Raw genomic sequence first — 26,341 nt, forward strand, 5'->3', positions numbered from 1 at the left:
AATAAACATTCATTGTTGCAATCAGCAAACTAACTTTGCAGTGGTGATGATGGTACAAGATCTATCATATTACATAAAAAAAAAGTTATAGGGTAATCATTTAAGAACAACTGCATCAAAATAAAAGTGAGACCAAAGACATCACAAATTGATAATCATCATAACGCTTACACACTAGTGATAACACATACCTCTATAAACTTACTTCATAATGCTGTTTTTATAATATTTACTATTTGGTTTATGTAATATCATGATCACTCACAAAAGAAGGAACAGAAAAAGGGGCCAGGTGAGGATATTCCCTCAAAGGCCCAGTCCTCTGTTCTTAACGCTACCTCGTTAACGCGGGAAATGGCGAATAGTATGAAGGAAGAAAATAAGCCAATACAAGATCAAAACTGAATCAATAACTGATTATCAATATAAGCATCTGTGTAGCAGCAACATGCACCTCAGCAAACATGCTGTAATAGTAACGGTATTGTACAATTTACAATTTAGATTACATAATACCGTAATATCCACTAAAACTCATACTCCACCTAACCAGTTCCTTTGCACCCTTATAACTAATAACTTTGCTTTTATTCACATTTACTCTCTCACTTGAATCTGACTTTAGCACTGTGTGATATGCAACAATAACAAAATCATCCCCAGCCAAAACAGACTGCAAACCCGCTCCTCTCTCCAAAATCCTTGCAATTACCTCCCTCACCACCCAATCTGTTAACAAATGGTGACACCATACACCCCTGCTGCAGACCCACCTTTGCCTGAAAAACTCACAACATTCTCTGCTTACATGTACTTATGCCTTACTCTCTTCACAAAAAGTCATCACTGCTTCTAATAGCTTTCCTCCGACACTATATATTTACAAGACAAAGATTCTTTATAAAGCCTATCATAAGATTTCTCCTGATCTATAAATATCATACACAAATCCCTCTGCTTCTCTAAAAGCATTATTCACATATGTTCTTAAAAAGAAAAACCTGATCTACACATCCTCTACTACTCCTGATACCACAAAGTTCCTTTCAAATCTGATGCTCTGTGCATGCCACCACCCTCTCAATTATCAAGCTTCCCTAAAAGTTACCTGGTACATTCAACAAACCTCTTTAATCTGAATACTCATATCTGACCTTCTTGCCTTTATGCACTGGCACTATAACCAACAGCCATGGCTGTGGGGTCAGAAAACCCCCAAAGACTTTATCAGGTATTGATTCCACCAATCCTCAAGTTCCTCACCATGATCCATAAACACATTGAAAATCTTACTCAACCAATCAACAATACAGTCAATCACTTTATTAAGAAACTCTACTGCAATGCATCCACATTATATCATCATCTACTCTTGTTTTCACAAAGGGAGTTATGATGACTAAGTCAGAAAGACAAATATGCTGAATTACATACTAATAATTCACAGTAACAGTTCACTGACCTTCTCTCTCCAATGCTTCCATTCTGCATTGTAGACTCTCTACAAATTTCTCTTGTTGTAACCATTTCTCTACTAACTCATCCTTGGAGAGTGAGGCTAACTGCTCTGCAGTGATGTGAACTCTTTCCAGGGAGCTTGTGGGCTCATCTGCTATGTTTTCTTCCTCCTCTATTTCTTCCTCCTCCGCTTTATCTTTGCTAACTACCGCTGCTACTACTGCTACTGGAGTTGTCGTTGCTACTGTGGTTGTTACCGCTGCTGCACCTGCAGTCGTTGAAGGTGCTGCAGGTTGGGTTCCCGCCAATGTAAGTGATGGGGCAGTTGGTGTATCACTGGTGCCTGTGGTCATAATCTGTGTTGAGGTTGTAGTTGATTGGGAAGGTGAGGTTGGTGCAACAACATCTGTGGGTGGTGGTGAAGCTCTCGTGCTCGAGGTACTATTGGTGACAGTAGTGATGGTGGTTGTTGTTGTTGTACTGGCTGAGGCTGGAGCTGTGGCCTCCACTTTCACCACTTGGTCTTCCTCCCCCCCGTCTCCACTCATGCTGTAAATAACATACATTCTATTAGCAACATTAGCAAGAATTTATGTCTGTCAACATAAGTAATTTCTTCAAATGAATCAGGCCATGAAAATCATAAAGGAACATAATAATTTATTTCTAAGAATTCCCAATATTCATACAGCACACCTTTATCATGAAAAAGACATAAACTAAACACATAAGCTTGGTGTGCAACCAAATAACAACTGGCTTCTCCTAGGACCACAATGACTGAGACAGACTGTGAAAAAAAGAGGAATGATCATCTAACATAGCAAGCATATAAACAGGAAAAGCATGGCCACACAAACTATCTTCACTTATATAAGAAACCTGGATGTTTTGGCTCTGAGTGAAATGAAGCTCAAGGGTAAAGGGGAAGAGTGGTTTGGGAATGTCTTGGGAGTAAAGTCAGGGGTTAGTGAGAGGACAAGAGCAAGGGAAGGAGTAGCAGTACTCCAGAAACAGGAGTTGTGGGAGTATGTGATAGAATGTAAGAAAGTAAATTCTCGATTAATATGGGTAAAACTGAAAGTTGATGGAGAGAGATGGGTGATTATTGGTGCATATGCACCTGGGCATGAGAAGAAAGATCATGAGAGGCAAGTGTTTTGGGAGCAGCTGAATGAGTGTGTTAGTGGTTTTGATGCACGAGACCGGGTTATAGTGATGGGTGATTTGAATGCAAAGGTAAGTAATGTGGCAGTTGAGGGAATAATTGGTATACATGGGGTGTTCAGTGTTGTAAATGGAAATGGTGAAGAGCTTGTAGATTTATGTGCTGAAAAACGACTGGTGATTGGGAATACCTGGTTTAAAAAGCGAGATATACATAAGTATACGTATGTAAGTAGGAGAGATGGCCAGAGAGCGTTATTGGATTACGTGTTAATTGACAGGCGCGCGAAAGAGAGACTTTTGGATGTAAATGTGCTGAGAGGTGCAACTGGAGGGATGTCTGATCATTATCTTGTGGAGGCTAAGGTGAAGATTTGTATGGGTTTTCAGAAGAGTGAATGTTGGGGTGAAGAGGGTGGTGAGAGTAAGTGAGCTTGGGAAGGAGACTTGTGTGAGAAAGTACCACGAGAGACTGAGTACAGAATGGAAAAAGGTGAGAACAATGGAAGTAAGGGGAGTAGGGGAGGAATGGGATGTATTTAGGGTATCAGTGATGGATTGCGCAAAAGATGCTTGTGGCATGAGAAGCGTGGGAGGTGGGTTGATTAGAAAGGGTAGTGAGTGGTGGGATGAAGAAGTAAGAGTATTAGTGAAAGAGAAGAGAGAGGCATTTGGACAATTTTTGCAAGGAAAAAATGTAATTGAGTGGGAGATGTATAAAAGAAAGAGACAGGAGGTCAAGAGAAAGGTGCAAGAGGTGAAAAAGAGGGCAAATGAGAGTTGGGGTGAGAGAGTATCATTAAATTTTAGGGAGAATAAAAAGATTTACTTCCCCTTTTTTAAAGGGGAAGTAAATGTTTACAGTTGTGTTACTGGAGTGATAGTTTTCATGAATGGTGCTCTGACAAGAAAATAGTGAAATTTGGAAAAAAATGTAGCTTAGACATTGAAGCTTATTCTTTTTTTTCTTTTTTCAAAGTGATAGAGATGGAAAGCAAAAAGGTGTTTTTCATAAATGTACTGGAAAAGTTGAGGTCCAGATAAATTTTTGGTCTGTCAAGGCTTTATTATGGCGGACGACCAACTACCTACCCTTATGTATCTAAGATATGATTGTACTTTGCGTAATGAAGAAAATTGAGAAACATCATAAGCCAATATTCCTGTTTCATGATAAGAGAAGTGGACCAGGCAGTATGATACAGTGGTTAAATTGATGAAAACTACTACTGACGTTTGTGTAAATAAATTATACATTTCCGTTTTCCATAGCCAGAGGTTGAACCATTATGTGACATTCATATTTTTCATTTCATTTCAAGCTAGAAGTTTCAGTTTTCTAAATTATTTCTTACATTTTTTCATATGTATATATATGTATATGTGTGTATGTGTGTATATGTGCATATGTATGTGTATATGTATATATATATGCATATATATTATATACTTCTCCCACTCAATTGCATTTTTTCCCTGCAAAAATCGTCCAAATGCCTCTCTCTTCTCTTTCACTAATACTCTTACCTCTTCATCCCACCACTCACTACCCTTTCTAAACAGCCCACCTCCCACTCTTCTCATGCCACAAGCATCTTTTGCGCAATCCATCACTGATTCCCTAAATACATCCCATTCCTCCCCCACTCCCCTTACTTCCATTGTTCTCACCTTTTTCCATTCTGTACACAGTCTCTCCTGGTACTTCCCCACACAGGTCTCCTTCCCAAGCTCACTTATTCTCACCACCTTCTTCACCCCAACATTCACTCCTCTTTTCTGAAAACCCATACTAATCTTCACCTTAGCCTCCACAAGATAATGATCAGACAACCCTCCAGTTGCACCTCTCAGCACATTAACATCCAAAAGTCTTTCTTTCGCACGCCTGTCAATTAACACGTAATCCAATCACGCTCTCTGGCCATCTCTCCTACTTACATAAGTATACTTATGTATATCTCGCTTTTTAAACCAGGTATTCCCAATCATCAGACAGGAGGTCAAGAGAAAGGTGCAAGAGGTGAAAAAAAGGGCAAATGAGAGTTGGGGTGAGAGACTATCAGTAAATTTTAGGGAGAATAAAAAGATGTTCTGGAAGGAGGTAAATAGGGTGCGTAAGACAAGGGAGCAAATGGGAACTTCAGTGAAGGGCGTAAATGGGGAGGTGATAACAAGTAGTGGTGATGTGAGAAGGAGATGGAATGAGTATTTTGAAGGTTTGTTGAATGTGTCTGATGACAGAGTGGCAGATATAGGGTGTTTTGGTCGAGGTGGTGTGCAAAGTGAGAGGGTTAGGGAAAATGATTTGGTAAACAGAGAAGAGGTAGTAAAAGCTTTGCGGAAGATGAAAGCCGGCAAGGCAGCAGGTTTGGATGGTATTGCAGTGGAATTTATTAAAAAAGGGGGTGACTGTATTGTTGACTGGTTGGTAAGGTTATTTAATGTATGTATGACTCATGGTGAGGTGCCTGAGGATTGGCGGAATGCGTGCATAGTGCCATTGTACAAAGGCAAAGGGGATAAGAGTGAGTGCTCAAATTACAGAGGTATAAGTTTGTTGAGTATTCCTGGTAAATTATATGGGAGGGTATTGATTGAGAGGGTGAAGGCATGTACAGAGCATCAGATTGGGGAAGAGCAGTGCGGTTTCAGAAGTGGTAGAGGATGTGTGGATCAGGTGTTTGCTTTGAAGAATGTATGTGAGAAATACTTAGAAAAGCAAATGGATTTGTATGTAGCATTTATGGATCTGGAGAAGGCATATGATAGAGTTGATAGAGATGCTCTGTGGAAGGTATTAAGAATATATGGTGTGGGAGGCAAGTTGTTAGAAGCAGTGAAAAGTTTTTATCGAGGATGTAAGGCATGTGTACGTGTAGGAAGAGAGGAAAGTGATTGGTTCTCAGTGAATGTAGGTTTGCGGCAGGGGTGTGTGATGTCTCCATGGTTGTTTAATTTGTTTATGGATGGGGTTGTTAGGGAGGTGAATGCAAGAGTCCTGGAAAGAGGGGCAAGTATGAAGTCTGTTGGGGATGAGAGAGCCTGGGAAGTGAGTCAGTTGTTGTTCGCTGATGATACAGCGCTGGTGGCTGATTCATGTGAGAAACTGCAGAAGCTGGTGACTGAGTTTGGTAAAGTGTGTGGAAGAAGAAAGTTAAGAGTAAATGTGAATAAGAGCAAGGTTATTAGGTACAGTAGGGTTGAGGGTCAAGTCAATTGGGAGGTAAGTTTGAATGGAGAAAAACTGGAGGAAGTGAAGTGTTTTAGATATCTGGGAGTGGATCTGTCAGCGGATGGAACCATGGAAGCGGAAGTGGATCATAGGGTGGGGGAGGGGGCGAAAATTTTGGGAGCCTTGAAAAATGTGTGGAAGTCGAGAACATTATCTCGGAAAGCAAAAATGGGTATGTTTGAAGGAATAGTGGTTCCAACAATGTTGTATGGTTGCGAGGCGTGGGCTATGGATAGAGTTGTGCGCAGGAGGATGGATGTGCTGGAAATGAGATGTTTGAGGACAATGTGTGGTGTGAGGTGGTTTGATCGAGTAAGTAACGTAAGGGTAAGAGAGATGTGTGGAAATAAAAAGAGCGTGGTTGAGAGAGCAGAAGAGGGTGTTTTGAAATGGTTTGGGCACATGGAGAGAATGAGTGAGGAAAGATTGACCAAGAGGATATATGTGTCGGAGGTGGAGGGAACGAGGAGAAGAGGGAGACCAAATTGGAGGTGGAAAGATGGAGTGAAAAAGATTTTGTGTGATCGGGGCCTGAACATGCAGGAGGGTGTAAGGAGGGCAAGGAATAGAGTGAATTGGAGCGATGTGGTATACAGGGGTTGACGTGCTGTCAGTGGAGTGAATCAAGGCATGTGAGGCGTCTGGGGTGGACCATGGAAAGCTGTGTAGGTATGTATACACGTGTGTGGACATGTGTATGTACATGTGTATGGGGGGGGGGGGTTGGGCCATTTCTTTCGTCTGTTTCCTTGCGCTACCTCGCAGACGCGGGAGACAGCGACAAAGTATAAAAAAAAAAAAAAAAAAAAAAAAAAAAAAAAAAAAAAAAATTATATAATCCCTAGGGATAGGGGTGAAAGAATACTTCCCACACATTCCTCACGTGTTGTAGAAGGCGACTAGACGGGACGGGAGCGGGGGGCCAGAAATCCTCCCCTCCTTGTATTTTTTAACTTTCTAAAATGGGAAACAGAAGAAGGAGTCACACGGGGAGTGCTCATCCTCCTCGAAGGATCAGACTGGGGTGTCTAAATGTGTGTGGATGTAACCAAGATGTGAAAAAAGGAGAGATAGGTAGTATGTTTGAGGAAAGGAACCTGGATGTTTTGGCTCTGGGTGAAACGAAGCTAAAGGGTAAAGGGGAAGAGTGGTTTGGGAATGTCTTGGGAGTAAAGTCAGGGGTTAGTGAGAGGACAAGAGCAAGGGAAGGAGTAGCAGTACTCCAGAAACAGGAGTTGTGGGAGTATGTGATAGAATGTAAAAAAGTAAATTCTCGATTAATATGGGTAAAACTGAAAGTTGATGGAGAGAGATGGGTGATTATTGGTGCATATGCACCTGGGCATGAGAAGAAAGATCATGAGAGGCAAGTGTTTTGGGAGCAGCTGAATGAATGTGTTAGTGGTTTTGATGCACGAGACTGGGTTATAGTGATGGGTGATTTGAATGCAAAGGTGAGTAATGTGGCAGTTGAGGGAATAATTGGTATACATGGGGTGTTCAGTGTTGTAAATGGAAATGGTGAAGAGTTTGTAGATTTATGTGCTGAAAAAGGACTGGTGATTGGGAATACCTGGTTTAAAAAGCGAGATATACATAAGTATACGTATGTAAGTAGGAGAGATGGCCAGAGAGCGTTATTGGATAACGTGTTAATTGACAGGCGCGCGAATGAGAGACTTTTGGATGTTAATGTGCTGAGAGGTGCAACTGGAAGGATGTCTGATCATTATCTTGTGGAGGCTAAGGTGAAGATTTGTATGGGTTTTCAGAAAAGAAGAGTGAATGTTGGTATGAAGAGGGTGGTGAGAGTAAGTGAGCTTGGGAAGGAGACTTGTGTGAAGAAGTACCAGGAGAGACTGACTACAGAATGGAAAAAGGTGAGAACAATGGAAGTAAAGGGAGTGGGGGAGGAATGGGATGTATTTAGGGAATCAGTGATGGATAGCGCAAAAGATGCTTGTGGCATGAGAAGAGTGGGAGGTGGGTTGATTAGAAAGTGTAGTGAGTGGTGGGATGAAGAAGCAAGATTATTAGTGAAAGAGAAGAGAGAGGCATTTGGACAATTTTTGCAGGGAAAAAAATGCAATTGAGTGGGAGATGTATAAAAGAAAGAGACAGGAGGTAAAGAGAAAGGTGCAAGAGGTGAAAAAAAGGGCAAATGAGAGTTGGGGTGAGAGAGTATCATTAAATTTTAGGGAGAATAAAAAGATGTTCTGGAAGGAGGTAAATAAAGTGTGTAAGACAAGGGAGCAAATGGGAACTTCAGTGAAGGGCACAAATGGGGAGGTGATAACAAGCAGTGATAATGTGAGAAAGAGATGGAGTGAGTATTTTGAAGGTTTGTTGAATGTGTTTGATGATAGAGTGGCAGACATAGGGTGTTTTGATCGAGGTGGTGTGCAAAGTGAGAGGGTTAGGGAAAATGATTTGGTAAACAGAGAAGAGGTAGTAAAAGCTTTGCGGAAGATGAAAGCCGGCAAGGCAGCAGGTTTGGATGGTATTGCAGTGGAATTTATTAAAAAAGGGGGTGACTGTATTATTGACTGGTTGGTAAGGTTATTTAATGTATGTATGACTCATGGTGAGGTGCCTGAGGATTGGCGGAATGCGTGCATAGTGCCATTGTACAAAGGCAAAGGGGATAAGAGTGAGTGCTCAAATTTCAGAGGTATAAGTTTGTTGAGTATTCCTGGTAAATTATATGGGAGGGTATTGATTGAGAGGGTGAAGGCATTTACAGAGCATCAGACTGGAGAAGAGCAGTGTGGTTTCAGAAGTGGTAGAGGATGTGTGGATCAGGTGTTTGCTTTGAAGAATGTATGTGAGAAATACTTAGAAAAGCAAATGGATTTGTATGTAGCATTTATGGATCTGGAGAAGGCATATGATAGAGTTGATAGAGATGCTCTCTGGAAGGTATTAAGAATATATGGTGTGGGAGGCAAGTTGTTAGAAGCAGTGAAAAGTTTTTATCGAGAATGTAAGGCATGTGTACGTGTAGGAAGAGAGGAAAGTGATTGGTTCTCAGTGAATGTAGGTTTGCGGCAGGGGTGTGTGATGTCTCCATGGTTGTTTACTTTGTTTATGGATGGGGTTGTTAGGGAGGTGAATGCAAGAGTTTTGGAAAGAGGGGCAAGTATGAAGTCTGTTGTGGATGAGAGAGCTTGGGAAGTGAGTCAGTTGTTGTTCGTTATGATACAGCGCTAGTGGATGATTCATGTGAGAAACTGCAGAAGCTGGTGACTGAGTTTGGTAAAGTGTGTGAAAGAAGAAAGTTAAGAGTAAATGTGAATAAGAGCAAGGTTATTAGGTACAGTAGGGTTGAGGGTCAAGTCAATTGGGAGGTAAGTTTGAATGGAGAAAAACTGGAGGAAGTAAAGTGTATTAGATATCTGGGAGTGGATCTGGCAGCGGATGGAACCACGGAAGCGGAAGTGGATCATAGGGTAGGGGAAGGGGCGAAAATCCTGGGAGCCTTGAAGAATGTGTGGAAGTCGAGAACATTATCTCGGAAAGCAAAAATGGGTATGTTTGAAGGAATAGTGGTTCCAACAATTTTGTATGGTTGCGAGGCGTGGGCTATGGATAGAGTTGTGCGCAGGAGGGTGGATGTGCTGGAAATGAGATGTTTGAGGACAATGTGTGGTGTGAGGTGGTTTGATCGAGTAAGTAACGTAAGGGTAAGAGAGACGTGTGGAAACAAAAAGAGCGTGGTTGAGAGAGCAGAAGAGGGTGTTTTGAAATGGTTTGGGAACATGGAGAGAATGAGTGAGGAAAGATTGACCAAGAGGATATATGTGTCGGAGGTGGAGGGAACGAGGAGAAGTGGGAGACCAAATTCGAGGTGGAAAGATGGAGTGAAAAAGATTTTGTATGATCGGGGTCTGAACATGCAGGAGGGTGAAAGGAGGGCAAGGAATAGACTGAATTGGATCGATGTGGTATACCGGGGTTGACGTGCTGTCAGTGGATTGAATCAGGGCATGTGAAGCGTCTGGGGTAAACCATGGAAAGCTATGTAGGTATGTATATTTGCGTGTGTGGACGTGTATGTATATACATGTGTATGGGGGTGGGTTGGGCCATTTCTTTTGCCTGTTTCCTTGCGCTACCTCGCAAACGCGGGAGACAGCGGAAAAAAAAAAAAAGGATGTTCTGGAAGGAGGTAAATAAAGTGCGTAAGACAAGGGAGCAAATGGGAACTTCAGTGATGGGCGCTAATGGGGAGGTGATAACAAGTAGTGGTGATGTGGGAAGGAGATGGAGTGAGTATTTTGAAGGTTTGTTGAATGTGTTTGATGATAGAGTGGCAGATATAGGGTGTCTTGGTCGAGGTGGTGTGCAAAGTGAGAGGGTTAGGGAAAATGATTTGGTAAACAGAGAAGAGGTAGTAAAAGCTTTGCGGAAGATGAAAGCCGGCAAGGCAGCAGGTTTGGATGGTATTGCAGTGGAATTTATCAAAAAAGGGGGTGACTGTATTGTTGACTGGTTGGTAAGGTTATCTAATGTATGTATGACTCATGGTGAGGTGCCTGAGGATTGGCGGAATGCTTGCATAGTGCCATTGTACAAAGGCAAAGGGGATAAGAGTGAGTGCTCAAATTACAGAGGTATAAGTTTGTTGAGTATTCCTGGTAAATTATATGGGAGGGCATTGATTGAGAGGGTGCAGGCATGTACAGAGCATCAGATTGGGGAAGAGCAGTGTGGTTTCAGAAGTGGTAGAGGATGTGTGGATCAGGTGTTTGCTTTGAAGAATGTATGTGAGAAATACTTAGAAAAGCAAATGGATTTGTATGTAGCATTTATGGATCTGGAGAAGGCATATGATAGAGTTGATAGAGATGCTCTCTGGAAGGTATTAAGAATATATGGTGTGGGAGGGAAGTTTTTAGAAGCAGTGAAAAGTTTTTATCGAGGATGTAAGGCATGTGTACGTGTAGGAAGAGAGGAAAGTGATTGGTTCTCAGTGAATGTAGGTTTGCGGCAGGGGTGTGTGATGTCTCCATGGTTGTTTAATTTGTTTATGGATGGGGTTGTTAGGGAGGTGAATGCAAGATTTTGGAAAGAGGGGCAAGTATGAAGTCTGTTGTGGATGAGAGAGCTTGGGAAGTGAGTCAGTTGTTGTTCGCTGATGCTACAGCGCTGGTGGCTGATTCATGTGAGAAACTGCAGAAGCTGGTGACTGAGTTTGGTAAAGTGTGTGAAAGAAGAAAGTTAAGAGTAAATGTGAATAAGAGCAAGGTTATTAAGTACAGTAGGGTTGAGGGTCAAGTCAATTGGGAGGTGAGTTTGAATGGAGAAAAACTGGAGGAAGTAAAGTGTTTTAGATGTCTGGGAGTGGATCTGGCAGCGGATGGAACCATGGAAGCGGAAGTGAATCATAGGGTGGGGGAGGGGGCGAAAATCCTGGGAGCATTGAAGAATGTGTGGAAGTCGAGAACATTATCTCGGAAAGCAAAAATGGGTATGTTTGAAGGAATAGTGGTTCCAACCATGTTGTATGGTTGTGAGGCGTGGGCTATGGATAGAGTTGTGCGCAGGAGGGTGGATGTGCTGGAAATGAGATGTTTGAGGACAATGTGTGGTGTGAGGTGGTTTGATCGAGTAAGTAATGTAAGGGTAAGAGAGATGTGTGGAAATAAAAAGAGCGTGGTTGAGAGAGCAGAAGAGGGTGTTTTGAAATGGTTTGGGCACATGGAGAGAATGAGTGAGGAAAGATTGACCAAGAGGATATATGTGTCGGAGGTGGAGGGAACGAGGAGAAGTGGGAGACCTAATTGGAGGTGGAAAGATGGAGTGAAAAAGATTTTGAGTGATCGGGGCCTGAACATGCAGGAGGGTGAAAGGCGGGCAAGGAATAGAGTGAATTGGATCGATGTGGTATACCGGGGATGACGTGCTGTCAGTGGATTGAATCAGGGCATGTGAAGCGTCTGGGGTAAACCATGGAAAGTTGTGTGGGGCCTGGATGTGGAAAGGGAGCTGTGGTTTCGGGCATTATTGCATAACAGCTGGAGACAGTGTGAACGAATGGGGCCTTCGTTATCTTTTCCTAGCGCTACCTCGCACACATGAAGGGGGGAGGGGGATGGTATTCCATGTGTGGCGAGGTGGCGATGGGAATGAATAAAGGCAGGCAGTGTGAATTGTATGCATGGGTATATATGTATGTGTCTGTGTGTATATATATGTGTACAATGAGATGTATGGGTGTGTATGCTTGTGTGTGTGGACGTGTGTGTATATATATACATGTGTATGGGGGTGGGTTGGGCTATTTCTTTCTTCTGTTTCCTTGCGCTACCTCGCAAATGCGGGAGACAGCGACAAAGCAAAATAAAATATAAATAAATAAGAAACATAAAAAAGTGAATAGGATGAGAAATAAACCTGAAAGCACTTAAACTCAACAGAGTAGAGCATTATTAATCCCCCTAAAACAGCTCAGAAACAAAATAAATAACACCCTACATACAAGCCAACATACTGGGACTTATATCACAAAAACAAAATCCTGTTTAGGAATGGCAAATGCAATATATGAGCAAGGGTTTGGAGGGAAATGCAGAGATGTACAGTATTAACCCATAAATAAAAGGCTACTTTATAAAAATCACATGTTAGCTTTTTTCAGTATTAAGCATTTCCAAACAAGCTCAGCACCACAAACTGACGAAGACCTCATTCTATAATATTTATTCTCTATCTGTCATGTGTAATACACCCAAACCACAGCCCCTAATCCACAACCAGGCTCCACAGACCCATCAGTGGTTTTCCCTAGCTGCTTCATATGCACTGGTTTACCCCATTAACTGTACGTCGATCCCTGTATACCATACCACTCCAATTCACTCTACCCCATGCATGCCTTTTGCCTTCCTGCATGTTCAGCCCCTAAGTACTCAAAATCTTTTTCACTAAACCCTCATACATATTCATTCTTGCAGTCCGATATATCGATCTCTCCTTACACAAATTACTCAATGCTCCAAGAACCTTCACCAACTCACCCACCATGTTTATCACTTCCACTTCCATGGTTCCATTTGCTGCCATGTTCACATCCAGGTATCTGAAACACTCTAATTCCTTCAAATGTTCTTCATTCAAGCACAAAACAACTAACCTGTGCCTTAGCAATGGTAAATAACCTTAATCTTATTCACATCTACACTCGCCTTCCTTATTTCTAACTCAAATCTGCCACCAGTGCTGTCATCAGCAAATAACCACTGACTCACCTTCCACCCCCTCCCTGTACAGACTGCAAACTCACTCCTCCCTCAAGATCATTGCATCTACCTCCCTCACCACCCCATTCATAACAGAATAAACAGGCGTGGTGACATCACACACCCCTTCCACTAAACAACCTTCACTTGGCACCACACTCACTCTCCTCTCTACCTACTTAAGTGCACACACACACACACTTAACATTCTTGATGAATAAAAACTCCTCGCTGCTTCAAGTAACTTTCCTCGCACACCATCTATTTATAACACTTTCCACTAGGCATTTTCATCAACCCTTTTGTATGCTTTCTCCAGATCCATAAATACCACACACAAATCCCTTTGTTTCTCTAAGTTTTTCTCACACAAATTCTCCAAAGCAAACATCAGATCCATACATCTCCTCCCACTCCTGAAACCATATTCTTCCTCACTTAGCTGATATTCTGAAAATGCATTCAACCCCTCAATCACCACTATCCCATACAACTTAAAATGTATGCTTAAATAAACTTGTCCCTATGTAGCTTGAACACTCAACTTTGTCCCTAACGCCTTTACAAATGGCACTACAAATGCATTCTGCTAATCCTCAGGCACAACACCAAGATCCAATTTTTTTTTTTTTTGCTTTGTCGCTGTCTCCCGCGTTTGCGAGGTAGCGCAAGGAAACAGACGAAAGAAATGGCCCAACCCACCCCCATACACATGTATATACATACGTCCACACACGCAAATATACATACCTACACAGCTTTCCATGGTTTACCCCATACACACATTAAAAATCATAACTAACCTAACCAATCAACAACACAGTCACCCTTTCCCATAAGAAATTCAACTGCAATACCATTCACTTCAACAGCCTTCCCACATTTTATCTTAAACAAGGCTTTCAGCACTTCTCTCTTCACCAAACCACTTTCACAAATCTAATTTCACCTATCTCCTGAACTACCCTACATCTGCCACCTGATCATGAAACACAACAATCCTTCACAATATTCACTCATAACTCCCCCTCACCTCATCATTATCTGTTACAACTGACCCATTTGCCCCTTTTCACTGATGTTCCCATCAGCTCTTTTCTCACACCATTAACTTCCTTCCATAAAACCTTCCTATTCTCCCTGAAGTTTACCCCTTTTTTAAACCCTGCACTTTCCTCTTGACCTCCTGCCACCTACTCTTATACATCTAATCATCTACACTCCTTCCCTGTAAGTACCAGTCATACAGCTCTCTTTTCTTTCATTTGAAGCTTTACTTCATAATCACTGCCCTTCTTGCCTCCCACCTTACATGTCACACACTTCTCTCGCACATGCAAGCACTGTTTCCCTAAATATCTCCCATTCCTCTTGTTTTGTTTACTCTCATTTTCTGTAATTCCACACTAAATTTCATATGGTATTTCTTCAAACAAGCCTCTTTTCCACTTTCACCACCCTCTTCTAACCAACATCATCTTTTCCAAAAACTTCCACTATCTTCCTCATTGCCTCCACCAAGTACTGATTAGACATCCCAACAGCTGCCCCTCTCAGCACATTCACATCCAACATCATCCATGTATAATCCAGTAATGCCCGCTGACCATCTTTCCTATTCACCACGTATACTTATGTATGTCTTTCTTTTTAAACCAGGTATTCCTCATTACCATTCCTTTTTCAGGACACAACTTCCCAAGCTGTTCACCACACCTAGTCCCCTTCCTATATAGTATATGTACACATCTATACATTTACAGGTGTTACTGGACTGAGCCTGTATATTACACCAAAAGCTAAAAGTCAATTATGCAAGGCTATTTCATTGCTGGATGACCAAAGCAAAGTTTTATCGAAGAACTTCTTGCTCAAAAGAGTTCATCACTTCCCTGCTATACCTAATCTGCCTGATTATCCACCTTCTTAAAAGCAAATATAGTGAAGCTACACACCACACAAAACAGAACTCTCACTTAATCTGCCTAATTATCCAACTTCATAAAAGCAAATATAGTGAAGCTACACACCACACAAAACAGAACTCTCAGAATAATCACTGGCTGCCAGTCTACCAAAAACAATCAGCATCTAAACAAGGAGAAAGATTCCCCCAATACAATCCCACCTTTACATGCTCAGCACTCAATTCCTTACAACAGCACTAGACATCTGCCATCTAAACATCTCCATAACTAACCAACAACCTTAAAGTAGAAACAAAAGCTTATCCCTACCTCACACTCCAGTAACCTCTACTTACAGTTCGCGCATCACCAAAAAGCAAAACACTTACAAGAATCATGCACACTGAAATGACACAACAAGCACTAAACAACCACTGTCCCAATCTTATCAACTGAAACCATATTCCCTAAACAAATGAGTCATACCTTTCCGACTACACTTTGGACATGATCCATCCCTACAATACTACAAACACCACTTCAAAACTTTCAAAAACCCTTCATACCCATACACTTTTAAAGTAATCAAATAAATGGTCAATAAATAAATTTAAGTACATGACCTGGTTCACTTTCGCGGGGAAAGAATATTAAATCACCAACACCACAAAAGCTGAAACAGCCCCAAACCATAAGATAAGGAAGGTGTTTTACAGTCTTTTCTTTATACTGTGGCAAGTGCAAGTCAGGGTGAGGTGGCCGGTACACCCTCTCTCTAGTGTTTCTAATCACAGCATATTTCAGCTTGTCCTTCCATTACAAGGTTCTCCATGTTTCCTGGTCCCACACACTATTTCCAGCAAAATTTCACTTGTTTATCCTCCTAGGTGGTAGTCAGCATGAGTTTTCGTCGGACACAAAAACTATGAAATCTACGAACATTATGAAGTAACTTTTGAACACTCCTTACTGAGACATATTCAAACAAGTTAGGGTTCTTGATTTCATGTGCTATCAAGGATGGGCAGGCTAGAACTTATCTTGCAATCACTTTACGAACCCACAAAGACATTCATCTTTGCCTTCCAGACGTGGGAGGAGGAACTGGTAAAACAAACTTCCCTAATTCCTTAAACTATTTCACCAACCTCTGGACATAGAACTGACAGTTGCCTGTCTGCTAAGTGATATATTTCATATCATGCTCTGCTTTGTATAAAGCTATGACTGCAACAATGTCCTTGTTTGCTGTAGCAATCATGGACATAATAGGATGCACAAGACCAAGGTGATTCAAGTTAAATATGGATAAAAACTAAAACATGGAGACAAACTTTTAAGACCACCACAAGTCTCATGGCTACCACACACAAACTGGTGGTTATGATTCATTATCAGATTACTGCCAAACAAAAGATCAGTAGTGTCAAAGCATAACTCAACATATTACACTTCCCATGTTTTTTAAAAAGAGACATGACATGATTTTTACAATAAGTAAAAGGCTCTCTCATGCCTACAATTCTGCCACAGACTGTAGATAAACCAAGATCAGTAATTATGATACTCTAATGTATATACTAGCTCAAAGGAAAAGGGTAAGAGTGGTTCGGAAAAGTCTTGGGAGTAAAAAAAAGGAGTTGGCGAGAGGACAAGAGCTAAGGGAGTAGTAGCACTACTCCTGAAGCTGGAGTTGTGGGAGTAGTAACAGAATGTAAGAAAGTAAATTCTAGATTGATGTGGGTAAAACTGAAAGTGGATGGAGAGAGATGGGTGATTATTGGGGCCTATCCACCTGGTCATGAGAAGAAAGATCATGAGAGGCAAGAGTTTTGGGAGCAGCTGAGTGTGTGTGTTAGCAGCTTTGATGCACAAGATAAGGTTATAGTGATGGGTGATTTAAATGAGGGTGAGTAATGTGGCAGTTAGGGGTATAATTGGCAAACATGGGGTGTTTAGTGTTGTAAATGGTAATGGTGAAGAGCCTGTGGATTTGTGTGCTGAAAAAAGACTGGTGATTATGAATACCTGGTTAAAAAAAAGAGATTTGGAAGGTATTGCAGGGGAATTTATTAAAAAAGGGGGTGACTGGATTGTTGACTGGTTGGTAAGGTTATTTAATGTATGTATGATTCATGGTGAGGTGCCTGAGGATTGGCGGAATGCTTGCATAGTGCCATTGTACAAAGGCAAAGGGGACAAAGGTGAGTGCTCAAATTACAGAGGTATAAGTTTGTTGAGTATTCCTGGTAAATTATATGGGAGGGTATTGATTGAGAGGGTGAAGGCATGTACAGAGCATCAGATTGGGGAAGAGCAGTGTGGTTTCAGAAGTGGTAAAGGATGTGTGGATCAGGTGTTTGCTTTGAAGAATGTATGTGAGAAATACTTAGAAAAGCAAATGGATTTGTATGTAGCATTTATGGATCTGGAGAAGGCATATGATAGAGTTGAAAGAGATGCTCTGTGGAAGGTATTAAGAATATATGGTGTGGGAGGCAAGTTGTTAGAAGCAGTGAAAAGTTTTTATCGAGGATGTAAGGCATGTGTACGTGTAGGAAGAGAGGAAAGTGACTGGGACTGGTTCTCAGTGAATGTAGGCTTGCGGCAGGGGTGTGTGATGTCTCCATGGTTGTTTAATTTGTTTACGGATGGGGTTGTTAGGGAGGTGAATGCAAGAGTTTTGGAAAGAGGGGCAAGTATGCAGTCTGTTGTGGATGAGAGAGCTTGGGAAGTGAGTCAGTTGTTGTTCGCTGATGATACAGCGTTGGTGGCTGATTCATGTGAGAAACTGCAGAAGCTGGTGACTGAGTTTGGTAAAGTGTGTGAAAGAAGAAAGTTAAGAGTAAATGTGAATAAGAGCAAGGTTATTAGGTACAGTAGGGTTGAGGGTCAAGTCAATTGGGAGGTAAGTTTGAATGGAGAAAAACTGGAGGAAGTAAAGTGTTTTAGATATCTGGGAGTGGATCTGGCAGCAGATGGAACCATGGAAGCGGAAGTGAATCATAGGGTGGGGGAGGGGGCAAAAATTCTGGGAGCCTTGAAGAATGTTTGGAAGTCGAGAACATTATCTCGGAAAGCAAAAATGGGTATGTTTGAGGGAATAGTGGTTCCAACAATGTTGTATGGTTGCGAGGCGTGGGCTATGGATAGAGTTGTGCGGAGGAGGGTGGATGTGCTGGAAATGAGATGTTTGAGGACAATGTGTGGTGTGAGGTGGTTTGATAGAGTAAGTAATGTAAGGGTAAGAGAGATGTGTGGAAATAAAAAGTGTGGTTGAGAGAGCAGAAGAGGGTATTTTGAAATGGTTTGGTCACATGGAGAGAATGAGTGAGGAAAGATTGACCAAGAGGATATATATGTCAGAGGTGGAAGGAACGAGGAGAAGTGGGAGACCAAACTGGAGGTGGAAGGATGGAGTGAAAAAGATTTTGAGTGATAGGGGCCTGAACATGCATGAGGGTGAAAGGCGTGCAAGGAATAGAGTGAATTGGAACGACGTGGTATACCGGGGTCGACGTGCTGTCAATAGATTGAACCAGGGCATGTGAAGCGTCTGGGGTAAACCATGGAAAGTTCTGTGGGGCCTGGATGTGGAAAGGGAGCTGTGGTTTCGGGCATTATTACATGACAGCTAGACTGACTGTGATCAAATGAGGCCTTTGTTGTCTTTTCCTAGCGCTACCTCACACACATGAGGGGGGAGGGGGTTGTTATTCCATGTGTGGCGAGGTGGCGATGGGAATAAATAAAGGCAGACAGTATGAATTATGTACATGTGTATATATGTATATGTCTGTGTGTATATATATATATATTTTTTTTTTCCAAAAGAAGGAACAGAGGGGGCCAGTTGAGGATATTCCAAAAAAGGCCCAGTCCTCTGTTCTTAGCGCTACCTCGCTAACGCGGGAAATGGCGAATAGTTTAAAAGAAAAGAAAAGAAGTATACATTAAGATGTATAGGTATGTATATTTGCGTGTGTGGACGTGTATGTATATACATGTGTATGTGGGTGGGTTGGGCCATTCTTTCGTCTGTTTCCTTGCTCTACCTCGCTAACGCGGGCGACAGCAACAAAGCAGAATACATACATGAGTAGAAGAGATGGTCAAAGGGCATTATTGGAATACATGTTAATTGATAGGTGTGTAAAAGAGAGACTTACGGAAGTTAATGTGCTGAGAGTGGCAGCTGAAGGGATGTCTCACCACTATCTTGTGGAGGCAAAGGTGAAGATTTGTGGAGGTTTTCAAAAGAGAAGAGAGAATGTTGGGGAGAAGAGAGTGGTGAGAGTAAGAGCTTGGAAAGGAGACTTATGTGGGGAAGTACCAGGAGAAATTGAGAGTAGAATGGCAAAAGGTGAGAGCAAATGACATGAGGGTAGTAGATGAGGAATGGGATGTACTTAGGGAAGCAGTGATGGCTTGTGCAAAAGATCCATGTGGTATGAGAAAGGTGGGAGGTGGTATATTAGAAAGGGAAGTGAATGGTGGGATGAAGTAAAGGTGTTAGTGAAAGAGAAAAAAAAGAGGTGTTCAAACAAGACTTGCAAGGAAGAGTGCAAATGGCTGGGATATATATGAGAGAGAGAGCAGCAGGAGGTTAAGAGAAAGGTGCAAGGTTGAAAAAGAGGGCAAATGAGAGTTAGGGTGAAAGAGTATCATTAAACTTTAGGGAGAATAAAAAGATGCTTTGGAAAGAGATAAACACCGTGCATCAGTCAAGAAAACAAATGGGAACATCAGTAAATGGGGTAACTGGGGAAAGTTAATAACAAGATGTGATGAAGTGAGAAGTAGATGGAGTGGCAGATATAGGATGTTTTCGTTGGGATGGTGTGTGAAGTGAGAGGGTAAGGGAGAATGGTTAGGGTAACAAAGAAAAGGTAGCAAAAGCTTTGCGGATGAAATCTGGCAAGGAAGTGAGTTTCGATAGTATTGCAGTGGAATTTATTAAAAAAAAAAAAGTTGACTGTGTTGTTAATTGGTTGTAAAGGATATTCAATGTATGTATGGACCATGGTGTAGTGCTTGAGGATTGCCAGAATGCATGCATACATAGTGCCACTGTACAATGGCAAACAGGATAAAGGTGAGTGTTCAAACCACAGAAGCATAAGTTTGTTGAGTAATCCTGGTAAATTGCATGGGAGGGTATTGATTGCAAGGGTGAAGGCAGGTACAGAGCATTAGACTGAGGAAGAGCAGTGTGCTCTCAGATGTGGTAAAGGATGTGTGCATCAGGTAACTCATTGAAGAATGTAGGTGAGAAGTACTTAGAAAAACAGATGGATTTGTATGTAGCATCTATGGATCTGGAGAAGGCATATGATAGTATTGATAGAGATGCTCTGTGCAAGGTCTTAAAAGTATACGGTGTGGGAGGAAAGCGGCTAAAAGCAGTGTAAGGTTTTTACCAAGGATGTAAGGCATGTGTATGTGTAGGAAGAAAGAGTGAATGGTTCCCAGTAAATATCGATCTGCAGCAGGGGCATGTGAGATGTCCACATGGTTGTTTAATTTGTTTATGGATGGGGTGGTTAGGGAGGTAAATGCAAGGGTTTTGAAGAGAGGGGTGAGTATGCAGTCTGTTGGGGGATGAGAAGGCTTGGGAAGTGAGACAGTTGTTGTTCACCACTGAATAAGCTCTAATGGCTGATTCGAATGAAAAACTGCAGAAGTTGGTGACTGAGTTTGGAAGTGTGTGTGAAAGGAGACAGTTGAGAGTAAATGTGAATAAGAGCAAGGTTATTCAGTTCAGTACAGTTGAGGGACATGTTAATTAGGATCTAAGTTTGAATGGAAAAAACTGGAGGATGTGAAGTGTTTCAGATATCTGGGAGTGGACTTAGCAGCAGATGGACCCATGGAAGCAGAAGTGAGTAACAGGGTTGGGGAGGGGGCAAAGGTTCTGGGAGTGATGAGAATGTGTGGAAGGAGAGAACGTTATCTAAGAGAGCAAAAACGGGTATGTTTAAGGGAACAGTAGTCCCAACAATGTTGTACTGTTATGAGGCATGGGCTATACATGGGGTTGTAAGGAAGATGATGGATGTGTAGGAAATGAAATGTCTGAGGACAATATGGTGTGAGATGGTTTCATCAGGTAAGTAATGAAAGGGTAAGAGAGATGTGTGGTTGAGAGACCAAAGAGGATTTGTTGAAATGGTTTGGACATATGGAGAGAATGTGTGAGGAAAGATTGATAAAGAGGATATATGTGTCAGAGGTGAAGGAAACAAGAAGTGGAAGACAAAATTCGAGGTGGAAGGATGGAATGCAAAGATTTTGAGCAATTGGGGCCTGAATATACAAGAGTGTGAGAGGTGTGGAGGGAATACAGTGAATTGGAATAATGTAGTATGACAGGGTCGACATGCTGACAATGGACTGAACCAGGGCATGTGAAGCGTCTGTTTCCCACATCATCAAGGTAGCACCAGAAAATAGACAAAGAACAGCCCATCTACTCATTTATATACATTTCATTTATAGTTATTATCGCCATCTCCTGCATTAGCGAGGTAGCGCAAAGTAACAGACGAAAGGCCCAACCAACCCACATACTCATGCACATACGTAAACGCCCACACACACACACACATATTTTTTTTTTTTTTTTTTGCTTTATCGCTGTCTCCCGAGTTTGCGAGGTAGCGCAAGGAAACAGACGAAAGAAATGGCCCAACCCACCCCCATACACATGTATATACATACGTCCACACACGCAAAATATACATACCTACACAGCTTTCCATGGTTTACCCCAGACGCTTCACATGCCCCGATTCAATCCACTGACATCACCTCAACCCCGGTATACCACATCGCTCCAATTCACTCTATTCCTTGCCCTCCTTTCACCCTCCTGCATGTTCAGGCCCCGATCACACAAAATCTTTTTCACTCCATCTTTCTACCTCCAATTTGGTCTCCCTCTTCTCCTCGTTCCCTCTACCTCCGACACATATATCCTCTTGGTCAATCTTTCCTCACTCATTCTCTCCAAGTGCCCAAACCATTTCAAAACACCCTCTTCTGCTCTCTCAACCACGCTCTTTTTATTTCCACACATCTCTCTTACCCTTATGTTACTTACTCGATCAAACCACCTCACACCACACATTGTCCTCAAACATCTCATTTCCAGCACATCCATCCTCCTGCACACAACTCTATCCATAGCCCACGCCTCGCAACCATACAACATTGTTGGAACCACTATTCCTTCAAACATACCCATTTTTGCTTTCCGAGATAATGTTCTCGACTTCCACACATTCTTCAAGGCTCCCAGATTTTTCGCCCCCTCCCCCACCCTATGATCCACTTCCGCTTCCATGGTTCCATCCGCTGCCAGATCCACTCCCAGATATCTAAAACACTTCACTTCCTCCAGTTTTTCTCCATTCAAACTCACCTCCCAATTGACTTGACCCTCAACCCTACTGTACCTAATAACCTTGCTCTTATTCACATTTACTCTTAACATTCTTCTTTCACACACTTTACCAAACTCAGTCACCAGTTTCTGCAGTTTCTCACATGAATCAGCCACCAGCGCTGTATCATCAGCGAACAACAACTGACTCACTTCCCAAGCTCTCTCATCTCCAACAGACTTCATACTTGCCCCTCTTTCCAAAACTCTTGCATTCACCTCCCTAACAACCCCATCCATAAACAAATTAAACAACCATGGAGACATCACACACCCCTGCCACAAACCTACATTCACTGACAACCAATCACTTTCCTCTCTTCCTACACGTACACATGCCTTACATCCTCGATAAAAACTTTTCACTGCTTCTAACAACTTGCCTCCCACACCATATATTCTTAATACCTTCCACAGAGCATCTCTATCAACTCTATCATATGCCTTCTCCAGATCCATAAATGCTACATACAAATCCATTTGCTTTTCTAAGTATTTCTCACATACATTCTTCAAAGCAAACACCTGATCCACACATCCTCTACCACTTCTGAAACCACACTGCTCTTCACCAATCTGATGCTCTGTACATGCCTTCACCCTCTCAATCAATACCCTCCCATATAATTTACCAGGAATACTCAACAAACTTATACCTCTGTAATTTGAGCACTCACTCTTATCCCCTTTGCCTTTGTACAATGGCACTATGCAAGCATTCCGCCAATCCTCAGGCACCTCACCATGAGTCATACATACATTAAATAACCTTACCAACCAGTCAACAATACAGTCACCCCCTTTTTTAATAAATTCCACTGCAATACCATCCAAACCTGCTGCCTTGCCGGCTTTCATCTTCCGCAAAGCTTTTACTACCTCTTCTCTGTTTACCAAATCATTTTCCCTAACCCTCTCACTTTGCACACCACCTCGACCAAAACACCCTATATCTGCCACTCTATCATCAAACACATTCAACAAACCTTAAAAATACACACACACACACAAATGAGAGTTGGGGTGAGAGAGTATCATTAAATTTTAGGGAGAATAAAAAGATGTTCTGGAAGGAGGTAAATAAAGTGCGTAAGACAAGGGAGCAAATGGGAACTTCAGTGAAGGGCGCAAATGGGGAGGTGATAACAAGTAATGGTGATGTGAGAAGGAGATGGAGTGAGTATTTTGAAGGTTTGTTGAATGTGTTTGATGATAGAGTGGCAGATATAGGGTGTTTTGGTCGAGGTGGTGTGCAAAGTGAGAGGGTTAGGGAAAATGATTTGGTAAACAGAGAAGAGGTAGTAAAAGCTTTGCGGAAGATGAAAGCCGGCAAGGCAGCAGGTTTGGATGGTATTGCAGTGGAATTTATTAAAAAAGGGGGTGACTGTATTGTTGACTGGTTGGTAAGGTTATTTAATGTATGTATGACTCATGGTGAGGTGCCTGAGGATTGGCGGAATGCTTGCATAGTGCCATTGTACAAAGGCAAAGGGGATAAGAGTGAGTGCTCAAATTACAGAGGTATAAGTTTGTTGAGTATTCCTGGTAAATTATATGGGAGGATATTGATTGAGAGGGTGAAGGCATGTACAGAGCATCAGATTGGGGAAGAGCAGTGTGGTTTCAGAAGTGGTAGAGGATGTGTGGATCAGGTGTTTGCTTTGAAGAATGTATGTGAGAAATACTTAGAAAAGCAAATGGATTTGTATGTAGCATTTATGGATCTGGAGAAGGCATATGATAGAGTTGATAGAGATGCTCTGTGGAAGGTATTAAGAATATATGGTGTGGGAGGCAAGTTGTTAGAAGCAGTGAAAAGTTTTTATCGAGGATGTAAGGCATGTGTACGTGTAGGAAGAGAGGAAAGTGATTGGTTCTCAGTGAATGTAGGTTTGCGGCAGGGGTGCGTGATGTCTCCATGGTTGTTTAATTTGTTTATGGATGGGGTTGTTAGGGAGGTGAATGCAAGAGTTTTGGAAAGAGGGGCAAGTATGAAGTCTGTTGGGGATGAGAGAGCTTGGGAAGTGAGTCAGTTGTTGTTCGCTGATGATACAGCACTGGTGGCTGATTCACGTGAGAAACTGCAGAAGCTGGTGACTGAGTTTGGTAAAGTGTGTGAAAGAAGAAAGTTAAGAGTAAATGTGAATAAGAGCAAGGTTATTAGGTACAGTAGGGTTGAGGGTCAAGTCAATTGGGAGGTGAGTTTGAATGGAGAAAAACTGGAGGAAGTGAAGTGTTTTAGATATCTGGGAGTGGATCTGGCAGCGGTTGGAACCATGGTAGCGGAAGTGGATCATAGGGTGGGGGAGGGGGCAAAAATTCTGGGAGCCTTGAAAAATGTGTGGAAGTCGAGAACATTATCTCAGAAAGCAAAAATGGGTATGTTTGAAGGAATAGTGGTTCCAACAATGTTGTATGGTTGCGAGGCGTGGGCTATGGATAGAGTTGTGCGCAGGAGGATGGATGTGCTGGAAATGAGATGTTTGAGGACAATGTGTGGTGTGAGGTGGTTTGATCGAGTAAGTAACGTAAGGGTAAGAGAGATGTGTGGAAATAAAAAGAGCGTGGTTGAGAGAGCAGAAGAGGGTGTTTTGAAATGGTTCGGGCACATGGAGAGAATGAGTGAGGAAAGATTGACCAAGAGAATATATGTGTCGGAGGTGGAGGGAACGAGGAGAAGAGGGAGACCAAATTGGAGGTGGAAAGATGGAGTGAAAAAGATTTTGTGTGATCGGGGCCTGAGCATGCAGGAGGTTGAAAGGAGGGCAAGGAATAGAGTGAATTGGAGCGATGTGGTATACCGGGGTTGACGTGCTGTCAGTGAATTGAATCAAGGCATGTGAAGCGTCTGGGGTAAACCATGGAAAGCTGTGTAGGTATGTATATTTGCGTGTGTGGACGTATGTATATACATGTGTATGGGGGGGGTTGGGCCATTTCTTTCGTCTGTTTCCTTGCACTACCTCGCAAACGCGGGAGACAGCGACAAAGCAAAAAAAAAAAAAAAAAAAAAAAAAAAAAAAAAATATTTATACATATATATATTTTTTTTTCGCTGTCTCCCGCATTTGCGAGGTAGCGCAAGGAAACAGACGAAAGAAATGGCCCAACCCACCCCATGCACATGTATATACATACACGTCCACACACGCAAATATACATACCTACATAGCTTTCCATGGTTTACCCCAGACGCTTCACATGCCCTGATTCAATCCACTGACAGCACGTCAACCCCGGTATACCACATCGATCCAATTCACTCTATTCCTTGCCCTCCTTTCACCCTCCTGCATTTTCAGGGCCCGATCACACAAAATCTTTTTCACTCCATCTTTCCACCTCCAATTTGGTCTCCCTCTTCTCCTCGTTCCCTCCACCTCCGACACATATATCCTCTTGGTCAATCTTTCCTCACTCATTCTCTCCATGTGCCCAAACCATTTCAAAACACCCTCTTCTGCTCTCTCAACCACGCTCTTTTTATTTCCACACATCTCTCTTACCCTTACGTTCCTTACTCGATCGAACCACCTCACACCACACACTGTCCTCAAACATCTCATTTCCAGCACATCCACCCTCATGCGCACAACTCTATCCATAGCCCACGCCTCGCAACCATACAAAATTGTTGGAAACACTATTCCCTCAAACATACCCATTTTTGCTTTCCGAGATAATGTTCTCGACTTCCACGCATTCTTCAAGGCTCCCAGGATTTTCGCCCCCTCCCCCACCCTATGATCCACTTACGCTTCCATGGTTCCATCCGCTGCCAGATCCACTCCCAGATATCTAAAACACTTTACTTCCTCCAGTTTTTCTCCATTCAAACTTACCTCCCAATTGACTTGAACCTCAACTCTACTGTACCTAATAACCTTGC

At 42.2% G+C, this 26,341-nt stretch overlaps 1 pseudogene; it reads right to left on the minus strand.

Moving 5' to 3' along the window:
• Positions 1-26,341, minus strand: part of LOC139745773 (uncharacterized) — a 370,344-nt pseudogene that overhangs the window by 327,309 nt on the left and 16,694 nt on the right.

The sequence above is a fragment of the Panulirus ornatus genome, chromosome 62 (genome assembly GCF_036320965.1).
Source record: "Panulirus ornatus isolate Po-2019 chromosome 62, ASM3632096v1, whole genome shotgun sequence".
Lineage (NCBI taxonomy): Eukaryota > Metazoa > Arthropoda > Malacostraca > Decapoda > Palinuridae > Panulirus > Panulirus ornatus.